At 37.1% G+C, this 17,221-nt stretch overlaps 1 pseudogene; it reads right to left on the bottom strand.

Moving 5' to 3' along the window:
• Positions 1 to 1,993: 1,993 nt before the first annotated feature.
• Positions 1,994 to 17,207, bottom strand: LOC132279072 (uncharacterized; annotated as a pseudogene).
• Positions 17,208 to 17,221: the final 14 nt, after the last annotated feature.

The raw sequence follows: 17,221 nt of genomic DNA, 5'->3' as shown, positions 1-17,221 counted from the left end.
TAATATATGACCTGAGATCAAATTCATTATTTATTTATTTTATTTTTTATTTTTGTAAAAAGGAAGTGGTGGTCTTTTTCCTCATTTAGCATCATGAATAATATTCCTTAAAAAAATGGTTGGAAACACTTGAACAATGGTTTGATTATTAGATCTAATAATTTCAGTGCAGAACTTACCATTTTTTTATATCTTTTTGTTAATGATGAAAAGTGCAGAGACCAAGACCTTACAAGTTAAATATTATAAATCTAACTTAGGTGAAGCAATCTTAATTACTAAAACTTTGTTCTTAAATCTAGCAAATTTACAACTTATTCTTGCATATGAAAGATGGCCTTGTGCATGTATGGTTGGTAGTTTGGTAATTTTCACAACCGTCTCCGACTCTCCGATGGACTTTAGGTTAATTTACACAAGTTGAAATGTAAAGACAAGTGAATTGTGTAAGATGATAGGAGGAAATGCAAACACAAAATGTTCAGAGATTACTATACCTGGTGACGACTCTGTTACTTCGAAGGATTTCTCTATAGCCTGTAAAAGTGTAAGTGGTAAATGCAAACACAAAATTGTATTTCTTATTCTTTTTCCTTTCTTAAATTCTCTTTACATTATGTTTCTTGGGACTTGTTAGGCCGGAGAAATTATTGTATCCCTCATCAATCAAAGGATGACATATTAAAAAAAAAAAAAAAATGAAATAAAATTGACGTAATTACTTATTTGTCACTGTGTGATTGGCTGGGATTAATGATTCTGAAACCATGTAATAATTTTTTCACGTACCTATTTAGTTATCAACATATAATCCAAACATTACTTTTTTTACCACCTAACCCCTCTATAAATAAGGTGCTAGGAAGAAGGGGTTCTTGACCGTGCAACATTACTTTAAATCCAATCTAAATTAGAATAGGTTTCTTCACAAATTGTTTGTTAATACATGACTATTCCTAAATTGCATATTCACCAATACATAAACATTATTTCAGAATTCACTACCAATTGTTTATTGCAACAAGCCTAGTATTCTAAAATTCACATTCAATATGTAGATAAATGATGCACAGCTTTATGTATGACAGAGGAGGGGCTTGTGATGTTTGTAGTAATGAGACCTCTATTTATATGATGGCATGCTTTGACGTTAAGAAAATGTTCATGTCTCAACCTAATAAAATGTCACTAATTTGAATCTTCTATATGCTGAATAATTGGACAAGTCAGGAGATTGAAGTTTCATTAGAAGATATTTTGAACACCATTTTTTTTTTTTTTTTTTTTTTTTTCTGTGAGACTTTCATCTAGGCTGCAAGTTGAGCAGGCCCAATCTAGCCCGGTCCCAGTCTGATCTCAACCCCAAGTCGGGTTGGGTTGGGCCAGCCCAATGTCCAAAAAAGTTGGGCTCTAACCCAAACCTTAATGTGTTCGGGCCGTACAAGCTGACCCGTTCACGCCCGTTTTTCTTTTTTTTGAGATGTGAAAATGTTGAAATCATTTCTGATTTGATGGACGAGGGTTCTGAGCTCAAAACAGCCGGCTTCGTACCACTGTCAGGTTGCATGACATTTTTTCAGAGGCAATTGTCCAATGAATTTGAGTTGGTCCGCACCGTTCCAACAACTGAGATGCTCAGTTTTTCTCACCGAATAGTGGCTTTCACTGTTCCAGGTATTGAAAAACATGGTATCCCAGAAGGCTCGTTGCGCTTGGAACCCGATGCATTGCCTCTCAAATTTGGAATGCAATTTTAACTCTAAAGTTTTAAAGGAAAGTTCTTATTGGGGTTCGAGTGAGTGAGTGCAACTACTTGAAAAAGGATAAGGATATTTCTTTTTCATGAATTATATAATAAGAACTTAACCCATGGCTGTGTTGTAGCTAATGATCTGAAATGGTGGAATTCCCTTGCTACATAAGTTCCTGTAGTTTCGCATCAACCATGACCATATTTTGGCACCATGGTCTTCGCGGCAATAAGAAATGGATGAGTACAGTATGCTTCTCTTCTTTAACTTGATGAAAAAAAAAATAACAAAAATAGGCACCCCCCATAAGTGTACTTATTGGCCCATTACTTTATAAACAGCTCAGTTACAAATAGGAAAAGAGTAAACGGTCAAACAGGCTCCATTCAAGGGGGTTCGACCTGAAGTTTTCAGTAGCGCCGACCACCAGCCGTTGACAGGAGTACTCGACTTGATTTTTTCCCCTTCTTTCCAACCTCATTCATCTTTGATACATTCCTACAAATACACATTCCAGTAAACGAAACAAAAATCAAGCGACTTACAGAGAAAAATGAATGCATACTCATTTCAATCTCAAGCAGTAAAGAAGAATAAATGATGGCACAAGAGACTACTGGTTACATTAGAAGCATCACTTGCACCACGAATTATAGGAAGTAAATGAGCTTCCTCAACTTTCAAAGCTGGAGAATCATGCCCGGCAGCGAAACCAAGCCTTGCAATGTTTGAGAACAGTTTCCTTTCTCCAACAGTTGGAGGACTTCTTGATGTTACAGGACAACTTCCCAAAGCTTAAAATGTGCAAAGAAAAAATATAATAATCTATTAATGAATTAATACAAATAAAAATTGCCAACTTATATAGTCAGCGGTTTGAGTAACATGTAAAGAAACAAAGAGTAGAAGGCATTTTGAGTTTTCAACAGTCCCCTGGGTTGAACTTATGTTGTGTTTGGTGTGCAGAATGAAATGGAATGCAAGTGAGAATGGAATGGAATGGTCATTCTCATTTTATTGTTTGGTTTTCTATATGAAATCTATATGAATGGACTAATGTAAAATTTTGAAAATAATGAATTTCAAATTGAATTATCCAAAATACCCCTGGTAGTGACAAATAATTTTAATTAACAAAATAACATTAAGAAATGGTGGTAATGGTTGATGGTGGTGGTTATGGTAGTGGAGGTGGAAAACAATAGTGGTGTGGGTGATAGTGTTGGAAGGCAGAAAGCAACAGGGCGTTGGCCATAGGCAGTAGTAGTGGCGATGGTGGAAGGCATCAGTGGTGTAGGTTATGATAGTGGAAGGTAGTGGCGATGGCATAGTGGTGATGGGATACGACAGTGGTGTGGGTTGGTGGTGGAAGGCAGTGGAGGTGATGGTGGTGATGTTGGAAGACGGCAGTGGATGTGGCGGCGGTGGGAGGTGGTGGTGTTGATGGAAGTCGGTGGCGGAAGGTGGTGGTAGTGATGGAAGTCGGTGGCAGTGGCAGTGAAGGTGGCGATAGTGATGGAAGTGGAGGTAGAGGTGGCGGTGGTGATGGAAGTTGGTGGCAGTAGAGGTAGAGGTGGTGGTGATGGAAGTCGGTGGCAGTGGCAGTGAAGGTGGCGATAGTGATGGAGGTGGAGGTAGAGGTGGTGGTGGTGATGGAAGTTGGTGGCAGTAGAGGTGGAGGTGGTGGTGATGGAAGTCGGTGGCAGTGGCAGTGAAGGTGGCGATAGTGATGGAGGTGGAGGTAGAGGTGGTGGTGGTGATGGAAGTTGGTGGCAGTAGAGGTGGAGGTGGAGGCGGTGGCGGTGGCGGTGGCGGTGGCGGTGGTGATGGAAGTCTGAGGCGATGGCAGCGACGGTGGTGGTGGTGATGGTGCCGGTGGAGGTGCTGAAAGTGCTGGAGGTGGAGGTGGAGGTGCTGGTGGTGATGGAGGTCGGTGGCGGTGGTGGTAGAGGTGTCGGTGGAAGGCAGTGGAGGCGGCAGCGGTGTGATGGTGGTGGAAGACAGCTACGATGGTGGCGGTGGCAGTGACGATGGTGGAAATGGTGGACGGTGGCGGTGATGGTGAAGGCAGCGACAATGGTGTGGTAATGGTAACGGTGGTGGTGGTGGTGGCAATGACAGTGGTGGAAGACAGTGGAGGTGGCGGCGGTGCGTTGGTTGAAGGTGGCAACAATGGTGGTGGTGGCAATGACGGCGATGGAAGGCAATGAAGGTGATGGTGATGGTGATGGTCGGCAGTGGTTGTGGTGGAAGGTGGTTTTTGGACTTAAAGCATGATGGTTTTTTGGGAACTTGAATTTTAAAAAAAATATTATTTAGGAATGAAATGGCCATTCCATAGGTTTAGTTGTGGAATGGATTTTCGTTCCAATGGAATGGCCATTCCCACTTTAAATTGATACCAAACAAAGGAATGGTTGAAATGAGCATTCCATTCCATTTCATTCCTTCACACCAAACGTAGCATTAGTTCAATTTAGGAACCATTAACACCCAATACACTAAAATTTGACAATTTGATCACATCAGCATCATTTAGATGCTCGTCTTTACAAATTAGAATTACTTCCTGATAAATTCAACATAATGAAACCACCAGACATAGAATAGAACTAATCCCTACACGCCATGCAAAACTTCATGTTCAGTACAAGTTCTAAATTCAATTTATTTCCTCTTTAAGAAGTACAATTAAAAGTGTAAAACTCCTTCGATTTGAACATTATTAACATCAAAAGTTACTCCGAATATAATCCTTAAAGTTCATGCAGTTACACTCGACCAACATCCAGGAGAAGCATAACATTACCTTCAAAGTCATCCACGGAGAAAGTTCAGGGATCATCATGAGAGGACTGTGCAAAATTAAATGGTACCGGGACACAATGTGTGGCAGCAACTTCAGCCTTGATCTTCTCCTCCCGTTCCTGGAAATAAAATCTAAACAGTTCCTTAACATAAATGCATTAGTTGCACACCCTTACACGAAAAACTGAAAGAAAATTTGCAATATAGAACACACTTTCCAAGTATCAAGAAATGCCAAGCACAATTATATTTATACAGTTTGAAGTTAAAAGACAACTTCTGTAAATATCAATAGCAGTACCGTAATGATGAATATGAATAAACGACTTAAGTAATCCATATAACCATTTTAAGACTGTTTTGTGTGTGTGCGTGTGTGTGTGTGTGTGTGTGTGTGAGAGAGAGAGAGAGAGAGAGAGAGAGTAAAACGATTCTCAACATGGTCAAAGCTTCATCAATGGCTTGGTAATTGTGAGCAATTAGAAAGTGTTTTGAGTGTCCATGCACATAAAACTTATTGCCCGATCTGAAGTGTTTCATTCACAATGAATTACAGAAGGGACGAGGATAATCTTAATGTGAACACTACATTTAAAAATTGAAATAATTTTGATGAGAACATAGACCTTTTTTTATTTTTATTTTTTTCATCACAGTAAGCAAATTTATACATAGTACACCTGCAGCAAAAGGCATACATTGTGTCTGATAATAACAAGACTGCACGTGGTGAGCAAGCAGTTGTGTCCCATACATTGTGTCGACATAGGCACTCGAGTGTCATGTAAAACAAGTCTTAAACACTAGATAAGCTACAATGGAGTTCAGGCAACTGAAGGATAGTGGTATTACAATTGTTTTGCATGTAGATCGTGTTGTACCATACATAAAATCTAGTGTGGCACAAATACCTATAAGTGACCAATATCAATTCCCCACTTTATGCGAACTAAGCATGTGGTAAAATCTGAAGCCAAGAGGTCCGTAAATATTTCAGCATGAAAAGGAACTTGATTTGGCAGAAAGTAGAAATGCATTTCCAAATCCAATATACATGTCCAATGGCATGCTACCAGTACAAGGAGCAGTTCTTGCACAACCGTGAAGGTTTAATGCATAAACCAGTGTCCTAAAGAAAGAAAGAAAAAAAATGCTGCTAAGGAGTCAAATGTGATATCCAATCTCAGAAGATGTCTAAAGACATGAACTACCAAACTTTTGTAACCACAATGTCTTAGGAGCTCTTGATATATTTTTGGCCATTAAACACCTACAATCTACCCATAAAACATAAATATTTTAACAAGTATTCCTAGCACATCCCAACCAATCATTAATTAGAATTTGAACGACCAAGAAGCAAAGCAGAAATAAAGAAAAGAAGAAGCATGTTTTTTTCTCTACCTCTGCAATATGAATTTAAACTAATAGAACAAAAAAAAAAAAAGAAGACAAAATATAAATAACATACCTTTCTGGCAATCCGCTTCCTCTGCTTTTCCAGATTTTTTATTTCATCCATAAATGGAGAAAAGGCATCGGGCGGCAATATCTCGCTGAGACCAATTTCCCAAAGCTGAAGAATATGGTAATAAGTGATCAGATATAATGAAGACACCACACCAGATTCCACAGGTTCCCATATAGAACAGGTACCTGAAATGTTGCTGTCAAAGAAAAATGGCTTAGGTAACGATAGCACCTCCGCATGGCCTCTGACTGAGTCACTGTCTCCAACTGTAAAATCTTTCCACTAATTCTGCATTTCATGGACAGTAGTTAATATGGAGGGAGATGATGGTTATTGTAGAAAATAACAAAGAAATGTTTCTTCAAAAAAATATCCAACAAAACAAGAAATTGTTTTGCAACCAAAACACGCACACTCCTATTTCAAGAGTAATGGAAATACCATGCAAAAGCCAACATGCTATGGTAACTTTATTGGTTTCTAAAATGGCATAAAAGTCCAATATGCTATAAACAAGCATAACAATTAACAAGAGCACTACATAACAAGGAGATAACATTTTCCCAAAAAAAAAAAAAAAAAACAAGGAGATAACTCGTCTAAAACTTTTCCATGGACAGTATCTTAATCAATAGGAGAAGTGACATGGACAATATCTCCTACAAGGAAGATTACAAGTAAATTCATAAAAATCAAAGAAAGAGATATGCATAGGCAAAAGCTCAATGCATTTGAATAACTGTGCACTTACAAACTTTGTATGCCCACTCTCAGTAGATCACAGCAATCAACAGTTAGATTAAAAAACCTAGTAGTTCTATAAAGAAATCAGCAAGGTATCAAATTCAAAATGAGCCAAATAAATCAGACACAAAACTTAATTGGAGTAACTCATAGATAATATAAACAGATAGTAAGAAGTAGGAGGTAAAGGGTCGAATCAGACGGACCTAGCAAGGGCCCAGTGGGGGCAGTCGCCCCCACTGATTTTTTTTATTTACAAAATTACCTATAATTTTTGTTTAAATCTAAAAAATGTTCCCACTCAATTTTTGATAATACCCACTATATATTCTTCTTGTTCAAGTCCGCCCCCTCTCATACAATTTTTTGGGTCCATCACGGAGTGGGAGAAGTGGAAAGCAGCAAAATCCATGTTGATGATCAATGTCAGCCATAGCCAAGCAACTCCGCTCTGATTGTTGAAGTTTCAATATAACATAATTTAGGCAGGGGCAAGACATAAACAAATTTGACAACTTTCCATTAATCATTTAAGCAACCAGCAAATATAACTAAGACAGTGAGGGGGGAAAACGTGGATGAAATCCATGCCTACTTCCAAGACATCTCTGCTTCAGTCATTGAAGCATCTGTGAAACATAGTACAGACAAGCAAGAGAGAGATCTGACGCGTATGTGGAATCCATTGACTGCTGCTTCTCTCCCACTCCTCAAACTACAATCAAGCCTCTTTTCTTGTGACATCTCTGTGCAGATGTGATAAAAACTCTTCTATTGCTCAGTAACTGCAACTCAACTTCTTCCCTTTCTATATAATAGTAATTCAAAATCAAAAGATCTACATCTAAAACACAATTTAACAAAACCCTTCTGGCAACAGGTGTTCAACCCTTCCTTTCTTTTATTGTATTTTTCTATAAAAAAAAACCTCATAATAATTGATTCTTTGCAACAATCACTTAAAACAAAACAAAAAAATAAACATTTTACTACTATAACTTACTAATTTTCTATACAATTCAAATCTTTTACAGGTGCGCACATAGAATGTTTTGTGTGTTTTGTTGCTACCATGTCCAACACCTCGTACGTGTGCTACATTCCAACAGTCTACATAATAAAAATAATCACAAAATAAGGGGAATGCCAAGCAAAACTCTGCATAAATATACTATCCTTTAACACAAATAACAATCTACCAATTCCATTTATGCCCTGTATAACAATTAATAAAATTCTACATCGTACAAGACAAAGCATCTGCAAACAGGCAAAGCTCTAATTATTCTATTAAGAGTATATATTGTGTTAAACATTTAGTTTGTCTCAAACCTCTGTGGAAGCATCTCATAGCTCCCATAATGGCGTAGAAAACACTTCATGTTCAACGGATGAAGGATGAGGTGCTGACCATCAACTGCCTGAAATAGCCAAATAAATAGAGCATAAATAACTCGATTGTACCATACATAAACTATAGGATGAGAATATTGACGCTTCTAGAGGGTATCCACAGGACATAAACAACTACCAGCTCAAGATAATTCACATAACTAAAACAATAATCCATAACAACTTATGGTGAATGGCTGAATGTCGGTCACCAATACTATCCAAAAGGCTTCTGTCTCTCATTACCACCAGTGAAATGGTGTTCATGAATTCAACAAATTGCAAGTGAGCAATCTCATTTTGATAATTAACAAAGCATGTCACAGTTGTCGAAGTATCTTATTTATCCTAACTAATAATCCAATGCCTTCGCAAGTGGAAGAGTCCATTTATGTAATGAATTTCTTAAACTTGAATACTTGCGCCATTTGCTGTATATTTTGCTTTCTTTTATTTTCAAACTTCGTTCCATGACTGAATTGTCTTGGGCTCCCAATCATGACACGGATGTGACAAGGATGCTTTTAAATTAACTGGACCATTACAGTCACCTCCCAGTCATGCCATTGCCTAGTTCAATGGAAAATTAGTGCCATTTATGTGGGTTCGAGCCTTTGAGCAGTCACTTTGTAAAACTCCAAACTCTAGGTCTGTCTCAAGTCCTACCTTCCCAGGGCCTTGTTGTATTCGTACCAGAACTAAGTAATGTTCCTTTACCACAATCACCTTATTCTCGGGAAAAGACCAACAAAAAAAAAAAAAGGGACAAATATGACTAGAGACTTTAGTCAAGAGTCCTGATGTATATAAATTGCTTTTATTTTTTGGTTGCAAATCTAATTAATGGCGCCACATCCCTATCAAGCAAAGGAATGAATACAAAACAAAGATACAACACAACAAAAACATGCTGTCACAGTAAATCTAAAGCACAGGGCACAGAAATGACAAAAAATAAGACAAATGAAGATGTAATTTTTTATTTGGCATTATACTGCAAAAGACAAGCTTTACAACGAGAGCGAGTAACTCTGTTTCAATAGTCGGCCCATGATCAATATACAATGACACAACGAAGGCACTGCATATGTGTGTTTGTGTGTACCTATGTATATAGATACCTACATCTATATGATGTATACACAAGTGGTGCCTCCTTCCTCCTTCCATGGTCACTTTTTAATTAAACCTTCTTGCACCTCCAACAAATTTTGCTCTTTACAATTTAAACATGATAAGACTTCTTCATAAACTATATACAAACCTTTTAATTTAGTTTTATTTATAATTATACTTTCATCCATACCAAAAAAAAATAAAAGGATATATTCTAACATCCAAGTCTCTCATCACATATTGACTAGTCTCAAGAAGAGTTGAGCACCTGTCCACAATGAAGAATTTCATTTTTAAATTATTGGGAGCACTGGTATCAATGTACTTTTAAGAAGTGTTGTATTCTTTGGAACCAAAACAACATGCGTGTAAATAAATTTTATAAAAAAGCAAGGTCTCACAGGATACCATTTAGGTACACATACAATGACCTATAACTTGAAAAAGTTTTTCATCTGACTGATAGTTCCTAAATTTATAACATCCCTTTCTTCCACAGCTGAATCCATTAGAAAAATACTAGAAGAGGTAAAAAAAAAAAAAAAAAAAAAAAAAAAAGAAAAAAAACAACAACAACAACAACAAACAAACGACTATCTCAAATTCAATTACCTGGTAGAAATTGTATGAATCTCTGTCCGTTCTATCCCTGAAACCACTGGAATTGCTTTGCATATTCTTGCTATCATCGTATGAAGAAGATAACACTCCATCCTGGTCGTCTGATGCTTCAACAACATATGCAGTTTTATCCAAAGAAACCACTCCATCTAACTTATTTGTAATTGGGCTCCCTAACCACTTTGATTTGTCATTGACATTAGTAGATAGTGTTCCCCAAAGGAAGTCAGGCGCTTCATGATCAGCATTAGTAGCATTTGTGGATGGTTGATATACATGAGATCTTGTCTGATAATCACCATATTTACACTCCTTATTGCCATTACCAACACCATGCTCATTCCAATACTTCTTCCGCTGCTCTAATTGTTCCATTGCAGCACAACATATGGAAGTTTCTCTAGGTCATCCACAAGCCCTGAATCCGCTCTAGCTAACCAACTATCAAGGTCTGATATGTCTTTTTCTAACTGACAGGTCTACACCGGTTGTAAAAGTAAACTTGGAATAGGAATCATTAATTTCCTCATTGGCATCCATCTCTTGTTTATTTTTCAAAGATAACGTAAATGAATCTTTTTGGCAGGTTAAAAGCATAAAGTCTACATCACCACCTATGCAATGCTGTTTAACATTCTCAATGTAGATGGTGTACAGATCCTTTGAAGATATCATCATAAATCACAAGGGACACTTTTTCCAGCCTTCAAGTTTACGATCCTCTTCGCCCATTAAAAAGTACTGGAGAATACATGGGAAGCAAAAAATGTGACCACATGAGGTTATCTGTGGACAAAGTGGATCTTCCAAACATATTGGACATTGTACCGGAAACGGGGTGGAATACTTGACACATACAATATCCTCCCACTGTAGTGTTTTATCTGGATCCATTGAATCAGGTGCATAGTTTCCAGAATCCAACATAACAATTTTATAATTTGCTTGAAGGAACAAATCTTTGTTGTAAGGCTTTCTCTTCTGCTGTCTTCTTGGAGGAGGAGCCCTCAGTTGTGGACGAGAAATAGGGTCATAACGAAAATTAAGCAAATGATTACCGTTCACAATCTGTGTCTTTCTGCCAGCTGAATGCATAGTGCGCCCTTGACAACAGCATAGTGCATACTATTATTTCTCTCAGTTGATGGGTTACAAACTTGCAAGACAGGAGGGATGCTCAAATAAACATGAAGATACAAAGACATTTTGTCGTGTGCATGTTACATTGCAACAGCAAACCGAGATTTCCTGTTTCAGGAACCAAACATTTTGATATGATCCAAGTCAATAAAGAAGGTGCGGATTTCCATCGGGGCAAGTTCAACCACCATTTTTGCAGGATCAACCGGTCCTACCCTCGATACCTTGGGTTCTTCTGAAGAGCCTTCTACTTTCCAAATTAGTCTCTTCTTCTCCATTTCGGCTTTCTCTTGGTTAGCTGATAAATTCATCTCTGTCACCTTGCGGATCTGAAAAGTATTTGACAATAAAACAAATCCCATACGTGGCTGTCAATGAGGAGAGCATCTAGGAATTTTTATATATAGTTTTTACCTCCTTGTCTGGAAACAGCTTTTTCAGCTCCACACTTGTCATTACAGAGTACTCTTTGTCCTCTCCAATCTTTGCCACATATGAAACACCCATAATAAGAGCGTGAAATTAGATTAATGGTATCATTATGAAAGATGTGAAACTAAAAAAGAATCAAAGCTGATAAAGTAGTAACATGAAACATGAAAACTCATTAGCAATGGATAAGGAACACCACCATCTGACGGCATCCAACTAGATGCATAAAATAACTTCAAACAGATGTTACAAGTTCCATTTAAAGGTTTTGAGGCAGGAGTTGGACAGTTCATCAAAGCTGTTCATGAACAGCTCAATTCGGGCTTGTTCGTTAAGTAAACGAACCGAGCTTGAACAGGTTCAAGTTTAGTCCAGGTCCCTTATAATTCAAACACCAAATTAATATTTTAATGGTAAAAAATCCATCTGACTTTATATATATATATATATAAAGTCTTCTAACTGAGCCCATTAGCCCAACTCATAGTCATACTTAATCTCAGCCATTAGATTAAGTTCTTACATAGGTACATCTAAGTCCAGACAGCTGCAACACCACCACCCCATTCATTATGCTTGGCAACCAATTTGAACTCCGACAACAAATTTCACAGCCGCTGCAACAACACCCTTCCTTAGGCAACTACTCTGCAATGGAAATCCCTAAACTCCATCTGCAACATGTTATTTTTCTCGCTCTCTCTACTCTGATTGCTAATGGGATTGGTGATTGATGGTTCTGGTTGAGATTTGAAGCTGGCAAAAGGAAGGATGAAGGTCATAGATCAATGGGTGATCGGAAGCTGCGATTGAAGGAGAAGGTGCAAATTTTTACCTCCCAACTAGGTTAGATACAGTCAGTGTATGTCTAATACACACACACTCACACACATATATATAAACACAAAAACGAGCCGAGCTGAGATCGAGCTTGTCCAAAAAGTGCCGAGACAAGCTCGAGATTGGCTAGACGAAGCTTGCCCGAGCACTTCTTTCATCTAGGCAAGCTGAGCCCTAGCAACCTAAAGCTCGGCTCGGCTTATTTGCAGCCCTATCTACAGCATGGATTAGCAGTGGACTTCCACCATTTTCAAGCTTGCATAATTATTTCAAAATTTACTGCCTCCATAATAATTTGTAAAGGAAATCTATGAAAACTTTATACTAGAGAAATCATGAACTTCTTTTCGGGTTGAGAAGTAAACAAAAAATTTTAAGAATATGAGACACTGAATGTAATTAGCAAAAGTAAGAGAGAGACTGAACGAAAAACCGAAAAAGAAAATAAGCAAGCACACAAAACTGGTTATTCTCTACAAACATTGGATTCTTCAAGAAGAAAAGCGAGATCACTAATAATTAAGGTCTAGAAAATGTCAATTACTTCATCACAATATGCATTTCTTTTAGAAATTATTATTTTCCTAGGGAATTGGTACTTTAGATTACCATACTACAAAATTCCAAGAACTACTCAGTCAATAATGCACTCAAACAAGACCTGCACTTTTTGAATAGAAAATACACAAAGAAAGAAAGAAGTTGATACCTCGTATAGCTGAGCCAACCGAAGGAGTACTTTTCCACTTTCAAGTTCCTGCAATATTTTTTTCATCCGGAGTAGTAAACTAAGTTAGAACAAATCTACCAGCCATCTGCATGGAGCTCTATCTACGCCCAGTACAGGAATTTAATCTGAAAAATGGCTTGTAGCGTTCCCCAGGGGCAGAACTGTTAAGAGATCGGACGCCATGGCTTTCCCCAAAAAAATTAAAATCCTATTTTATATGTCAGCTTACAGGTAAATAGTTTAAACATAATTACAACATGGTCCCCCAAAATAGATACTATAAAGCATGGTCCAGGGCAGAATAATGAGCTAAAATTTTTCAAAACCGTATTTTATAGTAGGTGTACTTATAGGTACTTAGTTTCAACTTTTAAGAAAATTGTAACATAGTCCTCCAAAAAAATATATCTTTTTAAAGCATGGGCACTTCTCAAAATTTCTAAACATTGTATGGGTACCAACATGTAAGATGACTTGTAATATAAAAGAAAGAAAGAAATTCCAGGTGGCCTACCCAATTCATATCAGATTAAGGCAAGGATGATGATAATGATGATGAATATAGGGAAATCTAAAATCAAGACAATGAAATGATTTGAACTTACCCCATTCATATGGGATTTTTTTTTTTAAGGCAAAGATAATTATTATGATGATGATGATGGTGATGAAATCATTCATATGCTTATGCTCAGTCTTGAGGGTATTGTATAATCATGTTCGTTGTTTATTTAAGGTGTCATCAAATGTTCAAGTTAAGTTGATGAATGACTAGGGCTTCTCCATAAGTGTTTGTTTAAATCTATAAAACCTCATTGCTATGAGCATGTTAACATTTATATGACTTGGATGTTCTCTACTTGATGCATATTATGTTATGTTCTTGATTTACATTAGTCGTGATTAACGTTGAATTGTAAGTTCACTTCTAAAAAGTGTTTTGGAGATTAAGATTGTTGAATGAATGATTAGACTAATAGATGGGGACCATGATTGCTAAATTGAAATTGGAAGTTGAAAATTTTTCTTATTACATGATTGGCTATACTTGCTGTATTTGACTGATTAATGAACTGCAGGGATAATATGACTTGAAAACAGGCTTGAATGAATATACTGTGCAATTAAGGCACTGCTTTGAGAAGTTTGTGGGTATTTTCACTGGAAACCCTCACGAGACTATAACTCGTCCACTAGGGGTAACCTAGGGGTTTAAAGGGTTATTGCATAGGCTAAATGCAACCGTGATTCCCATGAAAGCGGCTTTTTAGTTCTGTATTACTAAGGGACTAGCAATATGTAAGTTTGGGGGTATGATGAGCGCTGAATATTTGATATTCGAGCCCCTAAATATACGTACGTTAAGGCCTAAATGATACTTCTATCCATTATTAGACTGATTTATGTTTAATGTTTGTTTATAGGTAATTTCCCAGAGAAATAGTTAAAACCGGGACTTTATGATGATATCAAAGCTTATAGAGTCATTATCGGTCATTCAGAGCAAGCCGAGAGCTTAGATGGTGAAGTTTGGAAGAATTCAGAATTCAAAGCTCGAGCCCAAGTCTTGAGGCTCGAGCCTTACAAGTCAAAGAAGAAAAGTCAACAAGGCATTGAAGCTCGAGTCTTATACCTTCAAGCTCGAGCCCCAACTATTGGTGCTCGAGCCTAACTAAGGGTGCTCGAGCCTTGACCTCCAAGCTTGAGTACAAGCCGTCGGAATTTGAAGAGTTGATTTCCAAGCTCCCAGACCTCGTGCCTAACCTCAAGGATCGAGCACCATTACACAAAGCTCGAGCCTTGAGTCCCTAAAGCTCGAGCCTGGTACCTAGTGCTCGAGCCCATGAAGCTTGGATCGAGCAATGTTGAAAGAGATGAAGCCCGAGAATATTATAAGTGTTGAAGAAAAAGACGCTTCCTAAAATAATTAAAGAAATTTGGCTAAGTATCAAAGTGAAGATCGAGCGCCAATCCTTGAGGCTCGAGCACCAATTCAAAGAAGCTCGAGCCTGAACCTTAAAGCTCGAGCCTTTGTTCCTAAAGCTCGAGCCTTCCATGACATGTCAGATTTAAGTTACAGGAATGTTCTCTTTTCAAGCAGTATCTCATTCTAGATGGGCCAGAAGACCTAAAAGCCCACCAAACCTTTATTTTCTTCTATAAAAGAAGGCATAAGCCTTGATAGAAGAGGTCCCTTTTTTCTCGTATTGTTTTAGAAGGTTGATACTGTGGTGGGGGCTTTTAGGGTTTCCACAACCTTAGAAGGTGAAGATCCTGAGAAGAGAAGTGCCATCTGTGACGATGGAGACAACTCCAACACAGATGACATCCGGCATCGTCATGAATAGCTAATTCCTCTCTTAGGGCACTGATGTAACCCAATCTAGTATTATGGTTTGATTGTTATTAACTCTAGGATATTTTTAATGTATGTTATGTTTTTGATTATATGACTATGAACAATTGAGACAACTTAATTGGATTTAATATTTTAAATAGATTTCAAATTGTTATTACCTTGTCTTAGATATAACAGTTTGTTTTCTATTCTCAACCTATCTTGCTGGACGGTATCTAGCGGAGCCCTGTCGGACATAAGAATAGAGGTCATATAATGGTGTTCCAACGTTTTTGTAAAAGAATGTTTTCGTAGTCTATGCTTAGGAAAGATGAATTATTTGCAAAGTAGTTAAAGTAGGTAGAGTAGGTAGGTGGATAGTTCATGCTAACCGTAGATAGGTTATACTTAACTAAATTTTATAGAACATCTTTTTTTAAAACCCGAATTGAACGAATGTTATTGAGTTCAATTCATTTAAAACATAATTTTTTAAATCCCAGAGTTGAAACAATTAACCATAATATGATGATTGTAGTAAAGTCAAAGTCCTAAAACCTTTCTCTCTCTGATAACTTAGTTTAATTTAGCTTAATTTTAGTTTAATTTTAGTTTTTGATCATGACAATCAATCAAACAATTTCACTAGTTACTTGTAAATCATTGAATTAATTAAAAGCCAAATATAAATACTCATCTCCCTGTGGGTTCGACCCTCTCTAGGTAATGCTATCCTACAAGGATTCGTTCTATTGGGAGTGGATAAATAAATAAAACAACACTACCCTCTCCGCCCTTCGTTCTATCGAGTGTGTAACAGAACAAAAGATCAGCAAAATTCAAGGTCAAACCTCGAACCCTGTTCAAAGCAAGTTGAAAGATAATTTTTCAAGATGTTTGTTTTGATAATAGATAATTCTTATTCTTTAAAAGAAAATTTTGATTGGAGATACTTGATCACTTTTTTACTCTAATTTTACACACATTTACATTATACTGACTAGACATAAAGCAAATTTGTTATTATTGTCCATTCTATGCATATCTATGACATAAATGGCTAGATTTTGCATGAATTTAATGGGGCAATGAAATACTGTTTATAAATAATCTTATATTAGATCTTCTTATATGTTAATTATATATACTACGGCTTTAGTTAAAGGATAAATATGCCACTGTTTATTACAATTTTTTTTTTTTTTGAAAAAATAAAATAAAATAAAATAAAATTCATGCTATTAACTTACCTGGAGGGTTAAAATTGCAATGTTGTCGGGTAAACTATAGGCAGGATCAATCCCTGAAAATATTGGCACGTGGAAATTCATCCAATTATTTTCATCCTGCGAAAAAGAATGCTAAAAGAAGTGGAGAATATATCTCTTGGCCGAGTGTGCGACGCCACTTGGCACCTTCACTTGGAGGATCGATTCGGAGATAATATTTTCCTTAGACCTGCAAATATTTGAAAACATACAGAGAAAAATGTTGCACCGCTTCATAAGCAAATTAAAATCACATGGGGGCTTCCCACGTCAAAATAGAAAGTACCTTTTTTCCACACTCCCGGGAAAGCATAGTATAATAGAATGTACCTTTTTTCACACTTCCAGGAAAGCATACTATATGAAGTTGTAATATTTTAAAGTGTTAAATACACACCTCCGTTGAGGTTTGCCCTAATTTGATGTTAGATCACTTGTTACAAATACCTCTCTCCGTCCAAAAAACCGTTAGTTCCATCCAAAATTTGGCATGTACAGAACAAAACGCCCATTGACCAATTTGAGAAGGCGCTATTAACCTTGTGATGCTATTATATTACACCTCCAACC

This window comes from Cornus florida, unplaced genomic scaffold, assembly GCF_030987335.1.
Source record: "Cornus florida cultivar Cherokee Brave unplaced genomic scaffold, ASM3098733v1 CherokeeBrave_3.0.0_Hap2_Chr10, whole genome shotgun sequence".
Taxonomy (NCBI): domain Eukaryota; kingdom Viridiplantae; phylum Streptophyta; class Magnoliopsida; order Cornales; family Cornaceae; genus Cornus; species Cornus florida.
The sequence above is the reverse complement of the archived record's forward strand: the minus strand, read 5'-3'. Positions and strand labels throughout refer to the sequence as shown.